Raw genomic sequence first — 21,647 nt, forward strand, 5'->3', positions numbered from 1 at the left:
CATATATGAAACTGAAAACACAGATAAAATGGGAGAGATGGGGAGGGAGACAGTATAGAATGTGCAGAATCTCCAAGGCTGGACAAATAGGGTGGCAGGAAGAAGAAGGGGAGAAAAGCCAGATTTGGGAAATTTGGGGGCTGTTCAGAGCCATGGAGCTGGATAGCTGTCAACTTCTAGAATCACCTCTCTACCCTGACCTGCCCCTGGCAAGACCTCACTTAGCCTGAGTGGCCAGTGCTGTTTCCCATCACTTGCATTACTGTAATTACTGAGCTCATGGGTGTTCTCTAGGTCCTCCCTACACTGTGGAAAAGCACTTTCCTGACGACTGTTAATTAATCCCTCACCACCCCTGGGCATGGCAGAGACTGCTGAGTGGCCTCATGTTTCATCCCAGAGAAATGGGCATAGATAAGGGCTGGAAGGTCACTCAGTCAGGTTCAGGCTGATTCAGGACCAGAACTTGGGACCTTTCTCCAGCCATTCATCACCAGCCCCAGGGGCTGACTCAGCCCAAGAGGCACAAAGCGATTGAGCTAGGCGACGAGTCATTTCAAGAAGAAAGTGATTCCAGAATGGGTGATGAATAGCAGTCTCATGGGGAGGATAAGAATTGTGGGTGTTATTTCGAGGCTGCAAGGGAAAGGAAGGTAAATTGAAGGCTTGGATACCATCCCAAGGAGTCTGGACTCTACGGAAGAGGTCTAACTGGGACTCAGAGAAGGGAGAGTGGCCTCCTGCCCTAGGAGCAGAGAAAAGCAACTTCTGGTAAGAGGGTTGTGGAAGGTGCTCCTCTAACTAGAGGATCAGGAAAAGGTGAAACCCTGGTGGGAGGAGCAGAGAAAGGTGACCTCCAGCTAGAGGAGCAGAGAAGGGTGACTTCCAGCTGGAAAATCAGGGCTGGATGACCTTCTATAACAGGGTAGGGAAGACTTACAGGAAGAGGAGGTATTTAAGCTGAACACCCTTCAAAAACTGCATGTCAGGGGTGCCTGGGGTAGCTCAGTTGGTTAAGCATCCAACTCTTAGACTCGATCTCAGGGTCATGAGTTCAAACCCCGGCTTGGGCTCCACACTGGATGTGGAACCTCTTTAAAAAAAAAAAAAAAAAACTAGACACCTTAAGCTACTGTCACAGCTCTGAGCAAGAGGCAGCTGCCCCGCCTTCGTCAGGCTAAGCAGTTAATTTGTCCAACTCATTGCTTTCAAGTTCCTCATTTTTAAACATGCATTCAGGGTCCCTGGCACTGATGGGTGAGGATGAAGTAGGAGAGGGTTTTGAAGGAAGGCAGAGAGGAGGAGAACCACCATAAAAGGGGGAGAAGAAACCCTGCTGTTTTTAATCAACTAAATGAGAAAGGAGGGGGAACAGGGAGGGAAGGTGAGAAGAGAGACCGTACGTACTTACGTCTCCAAGAGGACTTGGCAAGAGGTGCTAGCTCTCAGGACTCCATATAAAGTGGCCATGCTCAGTTGCTGTTGGGGTCATAAATGCAGCGCCCAGAAAAGCCAGGAGATTGCAATGATAATAGCTACCATTTATTGTTTACTGTGTTCCAGGAATTGGGCTCGACACTAAAATAATAATGGATGTGACCACCGTTTTTCAGCACACAATGTCCTAGAAGCTCGCGCTTGGCACTTCTCAGGCGCTATCTCTTTTCATTCTCAAACTGCCCTATGAAGTGTGAACTGTTAGCATTCCTACTTTTACGTGAAGAAACTGGGACTCACAGGGGTTAAGTAGCTTCACCAAGGTCACCAGTAAGTGGCAGAGCATGGACTTAAGCTCGGGGCCTTACAACTCCACAGCCCTGGTGCTTAACCACAGTGCACCCATGTGAGGACTTGCTTCTCTGTACCTACAGCTTCCCCATTACCAAAGAAATAAGCTGATGTGGCCAGAGTCCCTGAAGGAGAGACTACCCAAGAGAGCCTGGCTTGTCCTACTACATCCTCCCCAACCAGGTTGCTCCGGCCAGTTCGTAAGAGGAAATAATTCTCAGGCCTAAAGGTGGTAAAGAAAACCTGCTCATTTTTATACACTCTGCCTAAGGCTGCAGGAAACCCAACTCATGTGGCAAGAAATGAGCCCAGCTGAGACAGAAAGAGAGCTTAGCCAAATGTCAGGGATGCATGGAAACGAACATTGGGCCCCTCTCCAAACCCACCCTGAGGACTCTCCAAGGATTGGTTAGTGATTCCAATGCAGAGAACAGAAGGGAAGACAGGGAGGCATGAAGCCTTGCACTCCAGGTATGAAAGGAGCCAGGAGCTCGCATTCCCCCATCCTAACTTCAACACTTGAACTTGACTTTGGTGCAAGACTCTGCCTCAAGCCCAAATTACCTATTGTCTGCCCACTCTTCACAGCCTACCCCCTCCTCTGTGTCAACCTTCATGAATACAAGTAGGGACGGAGAACACAACAGAGATGGCTCCCACCCCACCCCGCCCATCCCACTCCACTGAAAACACAATCTTCCCTTTTCAGCACTAACAGAATCCCCTAATTTTAGCTAGGCAATTTCCACCTTCCCTTGGAGCTAGTTTTGACTATGGAGGCCTGGCTAAAGGGATGTAAATGGAAGTTAGCTTAACTTGCAGCTGGTTCCTGAAATGAAGGGGACATTCCTTGTCCTGAACTTTTCTCCTTCATATGGCTAGAATCTGGACACAACGGGTATCTCTGGGACAGCCATGTTGATCCATGTGATGAACTTGGGATTGCAGGCCATGCAAAACAGAGCAGCAACATCAAAGGAACCTAAGTTTCCCACAGCACGGACACCTACAGGAGAGACAGACCCCATCTCAGGGAAGTCATTGGGATGTTGGGGTTTCTGTCACTCATCGCTGAGTCAATACTAACACAGGGAGAAGGCATTAGACATTGGCAATGCTAAGTGTCTTGATCTCAGACATCACGTTTCCTATGCCTTGTGTTTACCTCCAAACAGTGTGATTTAACAGAAAGAACAAAGGCTTTGGAGACTAACAAGAATTCCAATAAGTTTCTACCACCTATAAGACAGCTTAAACTTACTGAGTCTCCAGTGTTCTCATCCATCAAATGGGGTTCTGAGGATGAAATAAAATAAGCTGTACCTTCACGGAAGGGCTGTGTCTATCTTATTCACTGATGTATCTATCTATCCACCAGTGCTAGCAAAAAGGAACTGGCACATAGTAGAAGCTAGATGAAGAACTCATGAATAAATGGACAGTGTACACCAAGCACAGGACCCATTAAGGGTGCTCTTGAAACATTATTAATTACCAACACAGAACTGAAAGGCCTTCCCCATTGGAAGTTTTGAAGATTAAACCATAAGCCAAGCAGAGATGGGAGGGAAAAAAAAAACAACCCACAACTAGATCCATAAGTCAACTTTCTGGGTTTGACTACAAAACCACTTAGAAGGGTCTCCTTGCCCTTTTAAAGGTGGAAAGCAGAAAGATCATTACCTTCCTCTTTCTATTCTCTTCCCAGTCCCTGTCTCCTCAACAGCCCCCCATTCATGTTCTATTTAATTTTCACATATATTCTAAGATGGTAAATGTCTTTCAGACTTCACTGTGCGGGCTCCTCAGCTTCTGTTGCAAAGCTAGAAAACAGAAGGCCCACGTGAGGTTGGCTCCCCACTATCAAGAGCCTCTAGACTTAACGCAAAAGGGAAAGAAGAAAGAGTAGAACTTGTTTTTGTTTTTGGAGGACCTACTTCATCTTATGATAACAATATACTGTTCATTAGATATCTACTCTGTCGGGCTCCATGCTAGATGTTGTACCATGCTTTATCACATTTCCCTTACAACAAGCCTGTAAGTATGCAGGTGCAGCCTATTTGAAGGTTGAGAAAATTAAAAAGAGAGAGAGAGAGAGACGAAAAATTAAGAAAATGGAGGTTCAGGGGGCTTAATTAAGGGGCTTAATTAAGTTACTTGCCCAAGGCAGGCACGGATTTCCTGCCCACACTCAAACATGCACACAAATGTTTACAATAGCATCATTCACAACAGCCGAAGGGCTACCCAAATGGCCATCGACTGATGCATGATTAACTAAATGTGGTACATCCATACAACGGAATATTTGGTGGCCTTCAAAAGGAATGAGCTACCGACACCTACTAAAATATGGATGAACCTTGAAAACATGCTAAGTGAAAGAAGCCGGTCATAAAATACTACATATCCTATGATTTGTTTTGTATGAAATGACCAGGAACTGGACCAGTGGTTGCTTTGGGAGGTCATAGCTAAAGGGTAAGAGGTTTCTTTCTGACATGATCAAAATGTTCTAAGATTGGGGATGGCTGCACATATCTGGGAAGATACTAAAATCTATTGAATTACCATCTAAATGGATGAAATATATGGTTTGGGAATTATATCTCAATAAAACTGTTTAAAAACAAAACAAACAAACAAACAAAAAGCTAATGCCTGAACCCATGTCTGGAAGGATCCCAGCTCCTGCGCTTTCTACATCATCACCTGGCCCTTGGCATGCACCACCTAATTGAATCCTCAGGATGGTTCTGTGAGGTGGGGATGAATGTTCTCATTTCATAAACAAGGAAATTGAGGGCTGGAGAGGAAAAATAATGTGTTCTCTCTCCAAAAGAAAATTTAATTTACAGAGAAGAAAACCGATTTTTCTCAACATCTCCATATATGGGGTACCAACCCATGTTCATTATAAACAGAGAGTGGGGGAGCCAGAACAGACAATAAAATGGTCTAACCTCATGATTTTCAAATTGCCCTCCAAGTGCCATACCCTACAGATACCCAGGCAGGCGCTCAGGGGTCACTGCAGGGGAATGGGGAAGTTAAATTGAGAGCAGTTTCTCAATTCTATTTTAGATCCTGGGCTTCCACCTAAGACTTTAATTGAAAATACTGCTAAGATAATTTGGAAGCCACTGATCTTGTCCAACTTGCCCGTTTTAAACAGAAGATAATTTAAACAGGAGCAGAAAAAGGTCTCTGATTCACATGGTGAGCTAATATTAGTGCTGGGCAGGGGACCAGTTTCCTTCCCCTCCATCACACATTCCTTTTAGTCCAGATTAATGGCCTGATACAAGACTAGGCCGCAGATCTTGGTTCTGTTCACCAACTTGTGTCCCAAACCGGAGGGCAGCAACCTTCTGTAAAGGCCAGATGGTAAATATTTTTGGCTTTGCAAGCCATATGGTGCCTCTAGCAATGAACTTGGCCATTGGAGTGGGAAAGGAGCCACAGACAATACATGAAAAAGGGGTGGGGCTGGATTCTAATCAAACAGGTGGGGGGCCAGAGTTTGCTGGCTCCTGCCCTGATCTGATCCCCTACAGGCAGACCCTCCTGTCCCCAGGGAGGAAAGGGATGGCACAGGATGAGGAATGGTCCCCTCCTTGGGCTCTCTGTTGGAACTGGCAATATGGTAGGGTGGAAAGCACCTGGAGTCAGGCAGGACTGCTCTCGGGTCCAGGTTTCTACCCATTTCCCTCTGAGACAGGGAAAAGCCAAGCCATCCCTGGGACTTGGTTTGATGTGCATCATGGGGACAACAATGTTCACCCTCAGGGTCATTACAAGCATTACATGAGAAGTAGAATGTGAGCACTTCCTTTGACATGGGGGAGGAATAATGATGCTAGGCAAGGCCAGCTCCACTCTCCACCATCATCTCCTACCATCTACCTTTAGCCACCTGGCTCCCTTTACTCACCTGCCTCCATCCACAGAGGCCTCCTTGCTGGACTCCTTTGCACACAGAGCTTGTCCCAGCCTCTGCACCTTTATTTTATTCATTCATTCATTCATTCATTCATTCATCAAGACAGCACACACTCACACATGAGTGCGGGGAGGGGCAGAGGGAGGGAGAGAGAATCTCAAGCAGGCTCCATGCCCAGCACAGAACCCAAAGCGGGGCTCAATCTTAGGACCCCAAAATCATGACCTGAGCCGAAATCAAGAGCTGGCTACCCAACCAATGGAGCCACCAGGCACCACCCCCCCCACAACCCCAGCCTCTTCACCTTTACAGTCACCACTTCCCTCCTTGGAATGCTCTTCCCCAGACCTTCCTATGGCTTAACCTTCTCATTTTCTGAGGCTCAGCTCAACTGCCACTTTGGGTAGGATCTTCCTAATGACACGCCCTAAAATAGCAACCCCTACTCTGCAGCCCAAGGTACTCCATTATACAACCCTGCCTTCTCTTCCTCATAGCCCTACCTGCTACTTTAAATTTTACCACTCCTGTGTTCATTTACCTGTTTAATGTCGGTTTCTTTGTCATCTCCATAAGGATCTTACTGGATCTTTCTGGCTTCCTAGAATTGAGAATGGAGTGACAGATGAATGGATAAAGACAACATGGACACAGACACTGAAATATTACTCAGCCATAAAAAAGGATGAGATGGTGCAATTTGTGACAATGTGGATGGAGGGCATCATATTAAGTGAAATATGTCAGAAATAAAAATACAAATATCATATGATCTCTCTTACATGTGGAATCTAAAAGACAAAACAAATAAACAAATAAAAAGCAGAATCAGACCTATAAATACAGAGAATAAACTGAGGGTCACCAGAGGTGAAGGGGTTGGGGGACTGGGCAAAATGGGTGAAGGGGAGTGGGAGGTACAGGCTTCCAGCTCTGGAATGAATAAGGCACAGGAATAAAAGTTACAGCATAGGGAATATAGTCACAGTATTGTATGGTGAGCATAGCGATACTTGTGATCAACGTAGCGTAATATACAGAGTCGTTGAATCACTATGTTGTGCACATGAAACAAATATAACATCATGTGTTAACTATATTCAAAAATTAAAAAAAAAGAATGGAGGCTGGACATAGTAAAGCACTCAGCAAAAATGTGTTGAAAGAAAAATGGACATATGATGATCCCCAAACTGCTCTAAGTTTCTGAATTGTCTTCCCACCTTAAGCTCCTGTCCTTGGGAAGTACTAGGTTTGAACACAGTGCAAACACCCCCATGTTAGGAAATTTGATCTAATGATGTATCCCTCACTTAGGTACTGATTTACTTGGAGCATGGAGATCCCCTGTTTGGAATGATCTGGGTCTCCAATGACATCGATTGCCAAGAGCTAGCATGGCATCCACACTGTAGGAAAGCTATTTCATTAATCTCCATATTAAATTAGACCTGCAGGGGTCCCTTAACTCCTTCCCTGCTTATATTTTGCTGAGGGCGTAAACTGAGGCTCAAAGGACTTTCTCACAGTCTTGTTCTTCAGTGAATGAGAAAGCCCTTAAATTAATCAAGTCATCAAATTCTAGAGCTGTAACCTTAAAAGTACCCCCATCTGATCATACAGATGGAGAACTCAGAGCAAGAAAGGAAAGGGGACTTGCCCAAGATCACACAGCACTGCAGGGGCAGGATTAGGACTAAATCCTACGTGTGTTTGTACCCAGAGTTGGAATCACACCACTAGCCATCCATGCTACTCTCTGGAGAGAAACAGAAAAGGAAAAGAAATCATTCCAGGCACACATTTTGCAATAAATCCTGAAAATATTAACAACACACGACAGCTTCATTGAACAAACTGGCAGCCAGTGTAGGCAGCTTAAGAAGACAGGAGGTCTGGAAAGAGAAAGAGGGGAAAAAAAAAAAAAAAGACCACCAGACACACAGAAATCTTCTCCTTCTGCTCTTTTCTAAGCCCGTCTCTAAGACAAGGGCTCAGACAGGAGACGTTGGGCTATGGTAAGTCTGAAGGAGGTGCACACATGGCATGTGAGTACGTGTGTGCATGAGCATTCACATGTGCACACAGCTCCCCAGAGACTGCATGGGGGAATGATCCATTCGTGAGATGTCACTCATCTTTTGTACAAATTCACCTCCACCCCCCTAATGCAGGGATTAATTTGTTCTTTGTTTCCTTGACAATCAGCAGGGGAGATCTCCGAAGAATTAAAGAAAGTTCTTCAAGAGGTGAAAAGGGGAAGTCAGGGCTCTGGAGTCCTGGAGCCCTGGGTGATCAGCATTTGCTGCATGGCTTCCTGCAGGGACAAAGAGGAAGCTTGCCTTAATCTGGACCTACTCCTATGTGTAGGAAGAAGCCCATCTCGGCCACCAGATGACACTAAATAATAGTATCTCACATTTACTCTGCGCCTGGTCTTCGGCGAGTGCTTTGCAAATACCTTAGCAACTCCCACCAACTCACTGACATCGAAGTCCCGGTCAGCCTAGGTCTATTACAGTGTTCCTGACCTCACCTAGGATGTGTGATGCTTTCCCTTCTAGCCAATGGCTTCTGGCGGCTAAGGGCCATCCCCATGCCTCCCACCTCCCAGATCGTCCACCTACTCCTTTGTTCTCTACTCACAGAAGTTCCAGACCCATGTGTGTCTGTGCCCCCAGAGGGGTCACATCCTGTCACTCCCCCACACCTGGAAGCTCTAGCCTTTCTAACAAGTTCTGCCATAAAGGGTGAATTTAAAAAAGAAATGCAAAACACCGTTAGACTCAAAAGTATGGACCTTCCATTTGTCCTTTTAGCTGTGTATCTGTTTGCTGTCACAGTTTGGATGCATAAATAAGCCATCTAACATTATTTTTGGAAAGAGAAGCAATATAAATAAATAAATACATAAATATGAATAAATAATGTTAACACTGAATTAATGAAGATGTGTTTTAAAAATATGTATTGCAAATCACGTTTAATGTGAGGAACCCGAGGAATCACACATCTCCCTACTGTACCTCTGCTCAATGCCACAAATTCCCATGAAATAGGGACTTCCCATTCTATAGGTGGGTCCCCAGAGGCCAATGGCGGGGGGGCAGGGAAGGCAGCCATCAGTTAACTGGCTTATTCAAGGAATTAAAATTGTTTTGTTGCAGAGCAATGACCTGTGACTTTTGGGTTCCAGGAATCAAAATTCCTTTACATTAGGCCCAAGCTAAAAATCTTTGAGAAATTAGAACCAAGAGCAATGAAAAGAGAGGTCATTTCATTTCTTTTTTATGTATCATACGTTGCACAAGATGATGAGCACACACACACTGGGAGGCACAAAAACTGGGAGGTTTGCAAACATTACCTCATCCCATTCTCTGAACAACCCCATGAAGTATAAAAAGTAGTATACCCATTGTTCAGGTGAGGATATTGAGGATTAGAGAAAAATAATGACTTTCTGGAGATGAAATGGCTTTTAAATGTAGTGTGCACATTTGTCTGAATGCAACTCATGTAATTTTCACTGTTGAGATTCCCTCTTAGTAATGCAGATGTCAGGAAATGAGGCATCACAGGGGAGAAAAGGTAGGGAACTTCTCTGCAAATAATCAACAAGTAGAAACTCTCTTTTAAGTGAAAACAGTATAGGGCACACTGAGTTAGCTCAGAGTCAAGGGGAGAAGCAGAAGCACACACACTAACCTCATATCCAAGGCATGGGGGTAGGGGGCAGTGAGCTAAATGAGTGCTAATGACCTTGGGCAGCCAACCTAATGGGTATAATAAACTGGCTCATCTTTCAGCAGCCACAGTGTTATCAAAAACCCATATTCTGTGGATTTATGGGAACCTAATTCTGTTCTTACTCAATGAACAATGAAACAAATAGGGAAGTGTTGAAAATCAATGGATCGATCTATCATTTATCTGTCTGTAATTTCCCATCACCACAGACTAGCTAGAGAAAATAAGGGGATTAGGAAAGATTTGAATTTTGCAAATGGGAAAGTGAGACTACTAATCCTCTATGCAATAAAGGACTATTTTTAAAAAAATTATTATCTTCCACTCAAAATACCTTTTAGGACATCTAATATCCTGAGCCAGTCCCATGCTCAACATGACCTTAATGGATATGTCTTCTCAATCTTTTAATTCCCCAAATAAAATGTCCCACTTAGCCTCTATTCATTCTTAGATCTATACCTAAGAACTCCCTTCTTTAAGCATGCCAACACTCAACCACATGGCTCTTCTCCATTTCTGTGTCCGTCCATGCATTCTTTCATCCATCCACCCATGTGCACATCTTCCCCAAAACTTTTTCAGACGGCCTATCTTGTGCTGGACACACATAAGACAGGGTCCCTGCCCTGAGAGCTTAGCAACTAATTCAAAAATAGACGATATTCACAACATTCTCTGAGATACAGAAAAAAGTGATAACTGTATCAGTGTAAGAAAGACCTGTCTCGGGACGCCTGGGTGGCTCAGTCGGTTAAGCGTCTGTCTTCAGCTCAGGTCATGATCTCGCGGTCCCGGGATCGAGCCCCACATTGTCCCTCTCCCTCTGCCGCTCCCCGCCCCCCCCCCCCGGGTTTCTGTGCTCTGTCTCTAAGTAAATAAATAAAATCTTAAAAAAAAAAAGAAAAAAAGAAAGACCTATCTCCATGCAAGTGCAGAAAAAGTGCAAGCACAGGGAGGACGGGATCAGGGTAGACATGACATGAATGAATCATATGAGACACATACAGGGGAAGGAGTTTCTGCTCTGCCCTGATCACTACCATTAATCTACCAAGCTCCAGCTCCTCAATGGCTTGGTGAAACCAATAAAAATGACTGGATCACCTCCACTTTCATGCAGGCCACTGAAATTAAACAGCACACCCATCCATGGGAACTTTTTTTTTCTACCTCTCCTGACCTCAAGATGGGCAGGTAAATCCAACTATCCAGCTTTGACTGCTCCCTCTCATCAGCTACGTGAGTTCATGCAGCTCTCCAGAGGTCTCCAGGGAGCCCCCATGATCTAGGCTGGCTGGGAGTTGATGACAGAGGACTTGCAGACCCCACCTGGGCGGCTGCTTCAATTACTGGCTTCATCCAGCCTTCCCTCATGCTCTGCAAAGTATGCTTCAGGGAGATTGTGGGTCTCGAAGAAGAAGCAATGGACACAGTAGGATTCAGACATCACTGGATTCCTGGCTACAATTCTATGAAAACTCCCAATTTTCTCTCAACAATTGATATTAGTATTTCACATTTTGCCAGTAAGGAAACTGAAGTTCAGCGAGGGAACTCATTTTGTTCCAGGTCACAGAAATTTTAAGGGGCAGAGAAGGATAGGAACTGAAAGGAGTCCCACTCCACATTGCAGTCCTCTTGCCACCATGCCATGACAGAGCTGAGACTGTGAAGAGTACATAGGATATGTGTATTGTGGAGACAGGAGGGAACAAGGTAACTCTCTCCCACTCCCAGAGGTCTGCTGAGAGAGCACACGCGTGTGTACACACACACACACACACACACACACAATCTGTTGCTGCCAACATCTCCAATATCAGTGGACCAGCAGAGAAACACCATGCTTTTTCTTGGAGAAACTTTTTCTCTGTTAAGAGGCAAGAACCCAACAGCTTTCTTGAGACTCATTTTTCATACAATTAATGTCGGGCCTCCCATGTTTCCTAATGAAATCTGACACTAACAGAGAAAAATGGATACATTAATACTGAGTTCATTAGTAAATAGATTACCCAAATGTTTGGGGTGAAGGAAGAAGGAGAAACGGGGAGAGAGAAGCACACATACCCACTCAGCTCTCTGCCAACAGCCTCTCCGAGGACCACATGCTGATCAAATATTTATGGATTTTAATGCACTTATCTGTTAAGTCTGGAAATATTCTCTTTTACCAGTTTTTTTTAAAGGGAGAGAAAGAACACCGCACCTGACACTGTAGCATTTTACTGAGATGGGAACTGAGGCTTCTTGAGAAAAAGACAAGGCTCAGAGAGACAACTTTGTTCCCTGGACAAGAGGTACAGAGGACTATTATCCTGAGACATCATGCCCCCATCCCCCACCCACACCCTTCCATGCCAGGAGACAGTGACATGGAGAGAATGGGAAGCATGACCCAATTGGGAGAGATATTAGACTGGCAGGGATAGCTGATGTAGAAGAAAAACACCTTGTGTGTCCTGCTGAATTTTGCCTCCTCCTCTAAAGAATCATTCAACTGCCCCATCGGTCCACCAGTCTCTACCATGCTAAGCCCTGTGAAGGCGAGTGAAGCCAAAAGGCCACAGCAGAAGCACTGGTCCCCGTCCACAGAGCAGGAGAGTCTTGTTCTGACCCTTCCTTGTTGGATTACCTCCGTACCTTGGACAGCTCCCGTCACTTCCCGCCTCTGTAAAAAGGACATGCTTATGGCCTTAGCTTGTCTCTCAGAATCATTGCTGCCATGGTTAAATAAGGTCATGGGCAGGACAGCTCTTAATATAAACTGTAAAGTGCCATAAAACATACGATGTTGCTGTTTTTACAAGACATCCCACCCCTTTATGTGCATGTGATGAGTCAGGAAGTGAAAGCAAAGGACACTGCAAACGATTCCATCTGACCTTGATCAAGTCCCTTCATCCCTCTGGACGCCGGCTTGCCCAGCAGCAACATGGCCAGGCTGGACCACTGCTTCTGCACAGCCTTTGCAGAGCCTAGAATCTCCAACAACTCAAAGATTTCAGAAGGAGGCCAGCCATGATGGTGCTGGATTCTCTAGAGACCCAAGGTTATCCTTGATTAAGGTCAGAGTGGAGACATATCGAGGATCAGATGATCTCTTGGAACTACTGCAGTTCTCACATTTTGAGAGATGGGGCATTCTGTGTCTCTTAAAGTCCTTGACTAAGGAAATCACATGTCATGCTCGGAGGAGAAAACAACTTAATAAAAGTGAGGACAGAAAGAAAGAAGGAAATAGTTCAGGTAGAAATGGACCCCAGAGAGAGTAGATGTTCATGAATCAAACCGTTTCTTTCCTGGTTGCTGCGTTTCGCTCTGTCATGGGCACTTTATTCACGGAGATAGGAATGATCTGCCAAAACATTTTTACACACAAGAGACGGAGATACACAGACAGATGGTGAGAGGCAGAGGCAGACACAGCCTCTGAGCAAAAGGCAGAAACTTTCCTGTTCTTTGTGAGCAGGAGGTTAAAGAAACAAAAAGAAAAAGAAACAAAAAGGGAAAAAGATATATAAAGTAGCAAACAATCAGGAAAAAGACAATGCCACATTCAGAGCAGGGTCTTTGTATTCCAAATAGCAGTGACATTTCCTTAAATGACAAGGTGAATCCTTTCAAGTGGGCCTTTTTACATGAGCCTTTTGCCATCCAATTTATTAGCCGAGAGAGAAATGCAGTGTATAGGAGGATACAAAGTGGGGACCCAAAATGCATTTTTGTTCCCTGAATCTTCCAACGTGACTCACTGGCTCTATTGTGACAAAGTGAGAGGTCCCTGAGGAGTTCATTTCACGTCTCATCCATCCTCAGAGTAATGGGAAAATGCCGCCTGTTTCTACAAAATATCAGCACACACTGTGTGTCACATACACTCAATTCCATTAGACGTAATGGAACAAGATTGTCCCAGAAGTTGTTTTCAATTGCTTGAGTGCATTCTTCATTTAGAAAAACAAGAATATATGAGCTGTTTGACTCAAGTTGAAGTGTGGACCCAAGTCTGCAGGGATCACCATGGCTATTTCCTTATGGGTGGCTAGGTGGAGACCTGGTCAAATACCACCTCTCCTCAGAGGTGAAGAGATATTTTTGCATCTCACTTTCATGTCATATATTACAAAGCAACACCAGCTATTCATTAACTGTTGTTAACTGAACACAGGTCCCTGAATGGTCCACACCCACAAAGGCATTTCCATTCTGTGAATGCAACGATCAGGTTCAGAGACAGAAGAGCACATAAGCTAAAGAGCCAGATGGTCAGGAGACTGAATCCCCCATTCTGCTACTTCTATAGCTGCTTGGCTGTTGGCAGGTCACTTAGCCCCGCTGAAACAGTTTTATCAGGTGAAAATGAAACAAAAAATGATATGTGTTTGTTGGGATAATTCAATTTAATGTGGCAAGGACAATGAAAAGTCTGGTGAGAAGTGTATAGAACTTGGGAAAGGCTGGTTGGCAGTAGGCTTCGCGAAGTCAGTCCTACCTCTAAAACACCCTCCTCTGTACGTCAGTTTGTGGATTTAGAGCTGGGTTTCCAGTGCCAGAAGAGAAGCCCAGAGACCTCAGATTTAACTCCAAGTGCTGCCACTAATTTACTGGGAACATTGGGTTTGTATCCTCTGGCTGGGTCCCTGCTTCCTCAGTGAATGGGAGGGGGTGGACTTGATTTGGGAATCGAGCAGTTTTCAGGCTGTGTTTTCAGAACACAATCCTGTCTTCAAACACAGTTCTATAGAAATAGAATACACATAACAAATGAGAGTGGGTATGGAATGGACATGGGGGTCAGAAGCCACCCTTATATGCATGCCCCTGCCCACCTTTAGCAGTGCCTTCTCTGCAGAGCCCCAGGGCATCATGGAATACAGTGAGAAAAGCCACTGACTCAGGGACATTGAGGTCTCCTTTAATGACAATCTTCCAGAAGTACAGAGAAGTGACATGGGAAGTCTAATAGGTTGGATGGCTCTTTCCTGATGTTAGCTTCCAAAGCTGGCTACTGACCATGCTGGCTCTTTCCCCCTCACTACAGGAAGACCAAGGCAGAGAGGGCCCATGAGAGACCTAATACTCCAAGAAACAAAAGGCAGTTGGGGTGCCTGGTTGGCTCAGTGGGTTAAGCCTCTGACTCTTGATTTTGGCTCAGGTCATGATCTCAGGGTGGCTCAGTGGGGAGTCTGGAGTCTGCTTGTCTCCCTCTCCCTCCCCTCCCCCCCCCCCCCCCGCTGCTCACACTCTCTCTGTTAAATAAATAAATAAATCTTAAAAAAAAAGAGGGGGACCTGGGTGGCTCAGATGGTTGAGTGTCTTCCTTCAGCTCGGGTCATGATCTCCAGGTCCTGGGATCAAGCCCCATGTTGGGCTCTCAACTCAGTGGGGAGTCTGCTTCTCCCTCTGCCTGTCCCCCTGCTTGTGCTCTCTCTCTCTCTGTATCTCTCTCAAATGAATAAATTAAAAAAAAAAAAGAAACAAACAAACAAAAGGAAGCCAATAGGAGTCATTTCCACTGGCATTTCATTCCCACATATGGAGAGTATACATCACAGGGCTATCCCTGTGATAGGCTGGAAGTCATGTAAATACATTTATTGTTTGTGTTTGTTCCCTGCTGTAACAAATTACCACAAACTCAGTATCTTAAACCAACCGAAATTTATTCTCTCACATTTCTGGAGGCCAAAAGTCCAACATCGGTTTCACAGGGCCAAAATCAAGGTGTCAGTCAGGTGGGCCACATTTCCTCAGGAGGTTTCTAGGGCGGTACCCATCCCTTGCCTCTTCCTGTCTGGCTTGTGGCCACATCACATCTAATCCCCACCTCTGTGGTCATAGTGCCTCTTCCCCTTTTGTCTAACATCAAATCTCCTTCAGCCTCCCTGTGATCTGGATGCTTGTGATTACTTTTAGGCCCCAGAGAATAATCTCCCTGTCTCAAGATCATTAGCTAAATTGCATCCACCCAGACCTCGCTTCCATGTAAGGTAAATGTAAGGTCACATTCACAAGGTCCAGGGATTAGGATGTGGATACCTTGCAGGGCTATGGGGGTGCATAATTTGGCCCACCACACTTTGTTCCTTATTCACAGTCACAGTGCAAACTTGAAGGATACAGACAAATACACCTGACAATTCACCCATGGAAGGTTTTTAAGCTCTACAAACATAAAGAGAACTCTCCAGGGCCCCTTTGTGACTTTGCTCATCTGTTCCTTTTGTTAGAACGACACTCTGCTTTCACCCCAAATTCACTTGTACGCAGCCTACTCACCCTTAAGAATCCGTTTGAAAATAACTCATTCAGGAAGCTTTCTCAGATCACCCCAGTGCCTGAACTTGCTTTTCCCCGGGAGAGACTCACGGAAAACATTAACTGAACTGTCAGGATGCCATTGACAACTGGCAACAAGAGGTGTTTGTGCCGCCCTAACTAACACTCAGGCACTGTGCTGATGCTCTACACGGAAAGCACCACAGCCTCCTCACCAACACCCTAACAGGAAGATCCTTTTATGTTCAGCCCCATTTACAGATGAGAAGACTGAGACTTGGAGAGACGGGAGTCATTTGCCCAAGGTCACTCAGCTAGCAAGGGGTGGAAAGGGCATTCAGCCACATGCACCTGCTTGGTTCCAGCACCCCAGCTCCGACAATCTATACGGTTTACTCTCCTGCCCTGCCTTCCTCCTTAGACCAGTCCACCTGGCATCAATTAGTTCTGTACCAGCTTCATCTTTCCTCTTAGAATGTGCCCCTCCTGCAGCTGGCCTAATCCCTGTTTCTAGGAATAAATAAATGATTAAGTGAAGAATAAATAAATGAAGGAAGAAGAGATGGAGGAAGGCAGAGAAGACAGGAGGAAAGAGAAAACAGGAGGAGGGAAGAGGGCGGGAGGAAGAAATAGGGCCAGAACCACTTGGAAAAGATCACCCAGATCACCCAGAGCGCCTCCCTCTTAGATGTTGTGCCAAAAACTCCTGAAACAGGAAAAGCAACTCCCAAGGTGGCCCCATCATTAGCTCTAATAGACTTGGAGAAAGAGGGAGGAAAAGCAGAAGGGAGGAAGGGGAGGGAAAGAGGAGAGAGATCTCCAGCATAACATGACTGAAAAATTAAGCCAGCAAAACCACACAACCATCCATACACACACACACACACACACACACACACACACACACACACACACACACACACACACACACACACACACAGGGAGGAGAACCCCATCCCCCAAAGCAACATTAACAGGAGAAAATGAAACCTCACATGAGGGCAGAGCTAGTAAGACTTCAAAGCCCTCTACATATGGAAATGAACTATGCAAGCAGTTTGGGGGCTGAGGAATTGCACTGGCAGTGTGGAGATCCACTGAGCCTTAGCAGCTCAGCAGCCCAGAGACCCCGCCCCTCACCAGCTTCTTTCACCCCCAGGACTCTGGGAATCCCAAAAGGAAAGGGGCTCTGTTAACCATCAGTACCACAAACATCTGGGGAAAATATCTGGATCCCAGAAGACAGCAGTGTTTGGGGTGGCGGTTTTCATGTGCTCTGACACACACAATGCAAGCTCAGACACCCCACCGAGGGACACAGTTCCAGACAACACATCTCCCCATACAGAAAGCCATTTCCTCTATGCAATCCATCCCCCTACTCCTTGATGATTGATTTTGTTTTCCTTTCTTCATCCCTGAGCCTAGAGCTAAGGAAAGAGGAAAGAATGAACAGGGGCTTCAACTCCAGACCTAAGAATAATGAAAAGGGTGAGACAGAAGGAGTGAGGGGAGGGGAGCAGCCTGATGGAGGGATTGTGTGCACTACTAATGTGACTGCTGCCCTCCCATTGCTCATTTTTCCTCAGGGCCCCCATGTACTCTTCATCCAAACAGAAATTAGATGGTGTTATTTTTCCCCCCTCCAGAATGTGGAGAGCAACAGGAACACTTGCAGCCTGCACAAGAGTTGGGGACATTTTTCCCCCTGGAGCATGGACAGATTGTGACTCCGTGAAGAGACCCAGGATCCTAAGAGAGCCAGGGTTACAGCATAGGACAGGCCAACCCAGGGTTTTTCCTTGGAGCTATGTTCCACAGCACAAAGGAGCCCGGGGAAGGACCGCCTTGAGCCCAGCCCATGGCCTACTGCTCCCTCCAGCCTGCAAGTCTTGCCCATGATGCCCCCTCTTTGTGTTGCTGTTGTGACTGCTTTAATTATTTAATATTCATTCTTTTACTCATGCAACCAATATGTGCAGAGTTCCTGATATGTGTCAAACATATACTAGGTCCTGGGTGATCAGTAGAGAAGGAAAAGATAAAAATCCTTGCCCTTACGGAGTTACAACATAGAGAAGCAAAAGGACATAAACAAGTATGAATCATAGCCACAGCTGCTTTTTGAGAGCTCTCAATGTACCTTGCACAATTCTAAGTGCTTAAAAGGTAGAGATCATTTCATCTTCACAAAATTTGCAGATTATCGATGAGGAAGCTGTGTGACTCAACGAGACTGTGAACTTGCCTAAGGTCACACAGCTGGTAGGCGGCAGAGCTGGGCGCTTTCAAACCCAGGCGCTCTGGTCCTTGCCCCAAATTCAACAGAAAACAAAACAGAAACAAATGCACAGTTACAGCTGGTGTCAACTGCTCACTGAGCAAAGAAACAGGATGCCCTGATACAGAATAACTGAGGTGGGGCTCCTTTAGACAGGACGGTCAGGGAAGGCTTCTCAGAGGAGGTGACGTTTAAACTGAAGGAGGTGACGGATGAGAAGTCAGACATGTCAAAAGAGAGAAGAGAAAGACTGTTTCAAGAAACATGGCAGCTTTCTTAGTCCACTCTCCTTGATCTTGTGACTTCGTTCTCTCCCTACCCCACCCCCTTCTTCTCCCTGGCTCTGTCACCACCACCCCTCAATTCTGCAGTAGTGCCTCTCTCCAGTCTTATACTTCCTTATTCCCATGAGTTAATTCCCTCCCTCCATTATTCCTGTCTGCCTGTGGCTCCCATTATGGCCTATATTTTAATCCTCATCTTGCAGCTAAGTCAACTGGGGGGTGGAGAAAAGGAAGGAGGGCAGGGGATGATTACACCCAGCATTTTCTAGATTTTATCTTGTCCAATCCCTGGAGGAGGTTCAGGGATGCTATGAAATTTGCCCAAAACTACACGGCCCACGTATACTTTTTCCAGACCAGACTAAACCCATGTGTGCTGACTCTCTGTCCACTGCAGCATACTACCCCGCCAGAGTTTGGGTTACTTTTCAAAGGATTTGCCCATATCAAATAAGGGAAGGCATAGAAAACTAGGAAACACACCAATATAACATTTATTAGTTTCTCAAGTAGAACTCAAATCTGTACATCCTTCTAGGCCCTGAACCCAGCCACCTATTCAGACAGCAGTTGTCCAAACAATCCACCAAACTCCTAACACACTCACCCACACTCATTCTCTACAATCCTGTTCTCTCGGTGCTGGAAGGGCTGCCTGATCCTTTCATTTCACAGACACGGAAACTGAAACCAAGCCAAGAACAGAGGTTAGGTCTGCAGATAGATCATTAAGCAGAAACAAGTCATTAAGTATGTAAGAAACAAAAAATCACTCTGCCCTCGTATGTGAAAGAGTAATACAGGTGCCTGAGGTTTTCTCCTCCACCTCCTTCGCCTGCCGGTGATGTGAATGAATCTACCCTGAGCCATCTCTATTCCCTCAAGGCAATGGACACAGTCCATGGGTGCTGAAATCACACAGACTTGAGTTCAAATCCAATCACTGCTAACCTTGACCAATTTATGTCATTTCACTGAGCTTAACTTTCCTTGTCTATAAAACATCCAAAGTTGGCATGAGGATTAAATGGGAATACATGTGAAGAACCAAATCTAATGCTGACATATAATCTGTACTCAAGGCAGGCACCTTCTCTTTAACTCTGGGAACAAATGAAATTTAAGGGGACTGACCAGAGTCAGAGATACAGTGAATTACCCTTACATTGGTCAGAGCTTACAACCTGAAGGGTTGTAATCCTGCTGCATCAGTGACATGTTATCTGAGGCAGGGTGACCTGGGATATCGGACACCCACAAACATCCAAGGAGAAAGCTTCGGAGCAGAAACTATGGGAAACAGGATGGAAGTGAGGTTAAGGAGAAAAGGCACATGCAACATTTCTCCAAAATCACTAAGGGGTTGACAGTTGGGAAGCACCCTCCATAGGACTAACAGGCTTCATGGGAAGGTGGGATTTTTGAGTGAGACACGTTAGAACTTACTACATAAACACATTATACAGGTAGCTCACACATAGAGGGCTCTCAACAATGATAAAAGCAATTCCTAGTTCAGGACCTCATTTGTTCTCACCACCACCCTGGGAGGCTGTCCCTGTTGTTCAAAAGTCAGCTCTTTGCTAAGCACACTGTATGCTGGGCATTCCTCAGATCCTCACCACAACCCCGCAAGTAGGTCCTGCAATGAGTCTCACTGCATACATGAGAAAACCATGGCTCAGAGAGGTTAACAATATGCCCAGAATCACACAGCCACTGAGTAAGATCTTCTGCTTCATCTAATGCAATTCCCTCTTCCCCTTATACTCAGCTCTCTGTCCCTTATAAATAAATACATATGTGTTTCTGGAAATAAGAAATAGGTGATAAATAAGGAAAAAGGAGGTGATGGCTATAAGCACACAAAGACAGAAGCAGGCTCTCGAGAACAGAGAACGAGAGAACTGCTAAAAGGGAACAAAAAGGTACATCCAACCTCCTGCCTTTGGGCAAAGCCCTCAGTACCAGGTGACAAGGACCTATGTGTTAAAGGGCAGCGAAGGCCCAGGGACCTAGGTGGTACACGTCCAAATTTATGAAGACTCAAATGGCATATTACTTTAGATTCAAAAGCCCTGTGCATGCTGTTTAGCTGGAATCTAGAGAAAACGAAAAAATGCTAATCAGACAGTCTATTACCAGATCAGAAGATTATACTTAACTTACATTCTCATTATTTTTAATGTGTTCAACCAACACTGCACCAAGCTTAAAATCAGAGAGGAGTGTAATGTGTTTATAAGTAAGTAGGAAGGTAATTGGGGAGGCCTGCTCAGCCTAGGACTGAGAGTTCAGGTCAACCCTGCTCCCAGGGGGGAGGGGGGAGGGTGTTTGGGGGTGGGGCAGATTAAGCAACTTGGCCAAAAGCAAAATGAAGCAGATATTCTGGGCAATTTTCCAGATATTTCAATCTAAAATCTACCACTCTGACTGTAAGAAGCAAAGCAGCTGAGAACAAAAGCAAAGTACTGGTGATTGGCTTTATCTTCTTTTTAAGTCTACAGATTCTTACTTCAATTCACCATGCTTAGTCTGCAGAGACATCATCTAGGAGGTGGAGGCAATGTCAGCTAGATGCTTGTTCTTCAAACTATGTTCCATGGAATCCATAAGACATGCACAGGAAATAGGATGTCCTACGGTCAAATAAATTCAGGAAATGTCCAGATAAGCAAAAGAAAATGGGTCTATCTGCCATAAAGCTGCTCAGTCTATCCACTTGTTAAGCTGATTTGTAGTATGAATCTCTAATGGGTCTGTGTATGTGTTTGTTTGGGTGTAGACAGCCATTTGTCCACACTTATTCTGGACCGGAGTTTGAAAAACTCCAGTTTACACTGTTCCAGCTTTACTTTCCTGTGGGAAAAAGAGAGGCAAGGAAGGACATCTCAGCTTTTTATTTTACAAATGCCAAATACTTTGTGTAAAGCCAAGGGCTTCATTGCTATGATATTAGGTAGTAGTATTTCATTAATAACTGATCTCTTAATTCACGTTTTATGATCCTGTCAGCACAGAGAGGCATTTGTCTCTGCCCAAAAAGGAAGGATGTGTAGCTTCTAATCGTGTGTCTCCCCTCCCTCTGCCCCATTAACTTGGAAAAGAAGAATCGCTGGAAAAGGTGGACGAAAGTCAAAACAATTGAGTTGTCTCTTTATGGATTTATCGAGTGGCCATGGTGACACAGAGAAAGCTAGGCGCGGGCAGTGAAGCATGCCGGGAAGCCCATTGATCATCAGGCACCTGGGTCAAAAAGGATTTTATCTTCTGTCCTCAAATCCAAATGGCAAGCCAGAGCACAGATGTAGCA

At 45.3% G+C, this 21,647-nt stretch overlaps 1 protein-coding gene across 3 annotated transcripts in view; it reads right to left on the reverse strand.

Annotated features, from left to right (window-relative positions):
* The window catches only part of ASTN2 (astrotactin 2), a 904,520-nt gene that overhangs the window by 818,673 nt on the left and 64,200 nt on the right, over positions 1 to 21,647 (reverse strand). The window lies entirely within an intron of this gene.

Source organism: Eumetopias jubatus, unplaced genomic scaffold (genome assembly GCF_037043125.1).
Source record: "Eumetopias jubatus isolate StellerSeaLion01/CBP00866 unplaced genomic scaffold, mEumJub1_p1.0 scaffold_15, whole genome shotgun sequence".
In the NCBI taxonomy this organism is placed as follows: domain Eukaryota; kingdom Metazoa; phylum Chordata; class Mammalia; order Carnivora; family Otariidae; genus Eumetopias; species Eumetopias jubatus.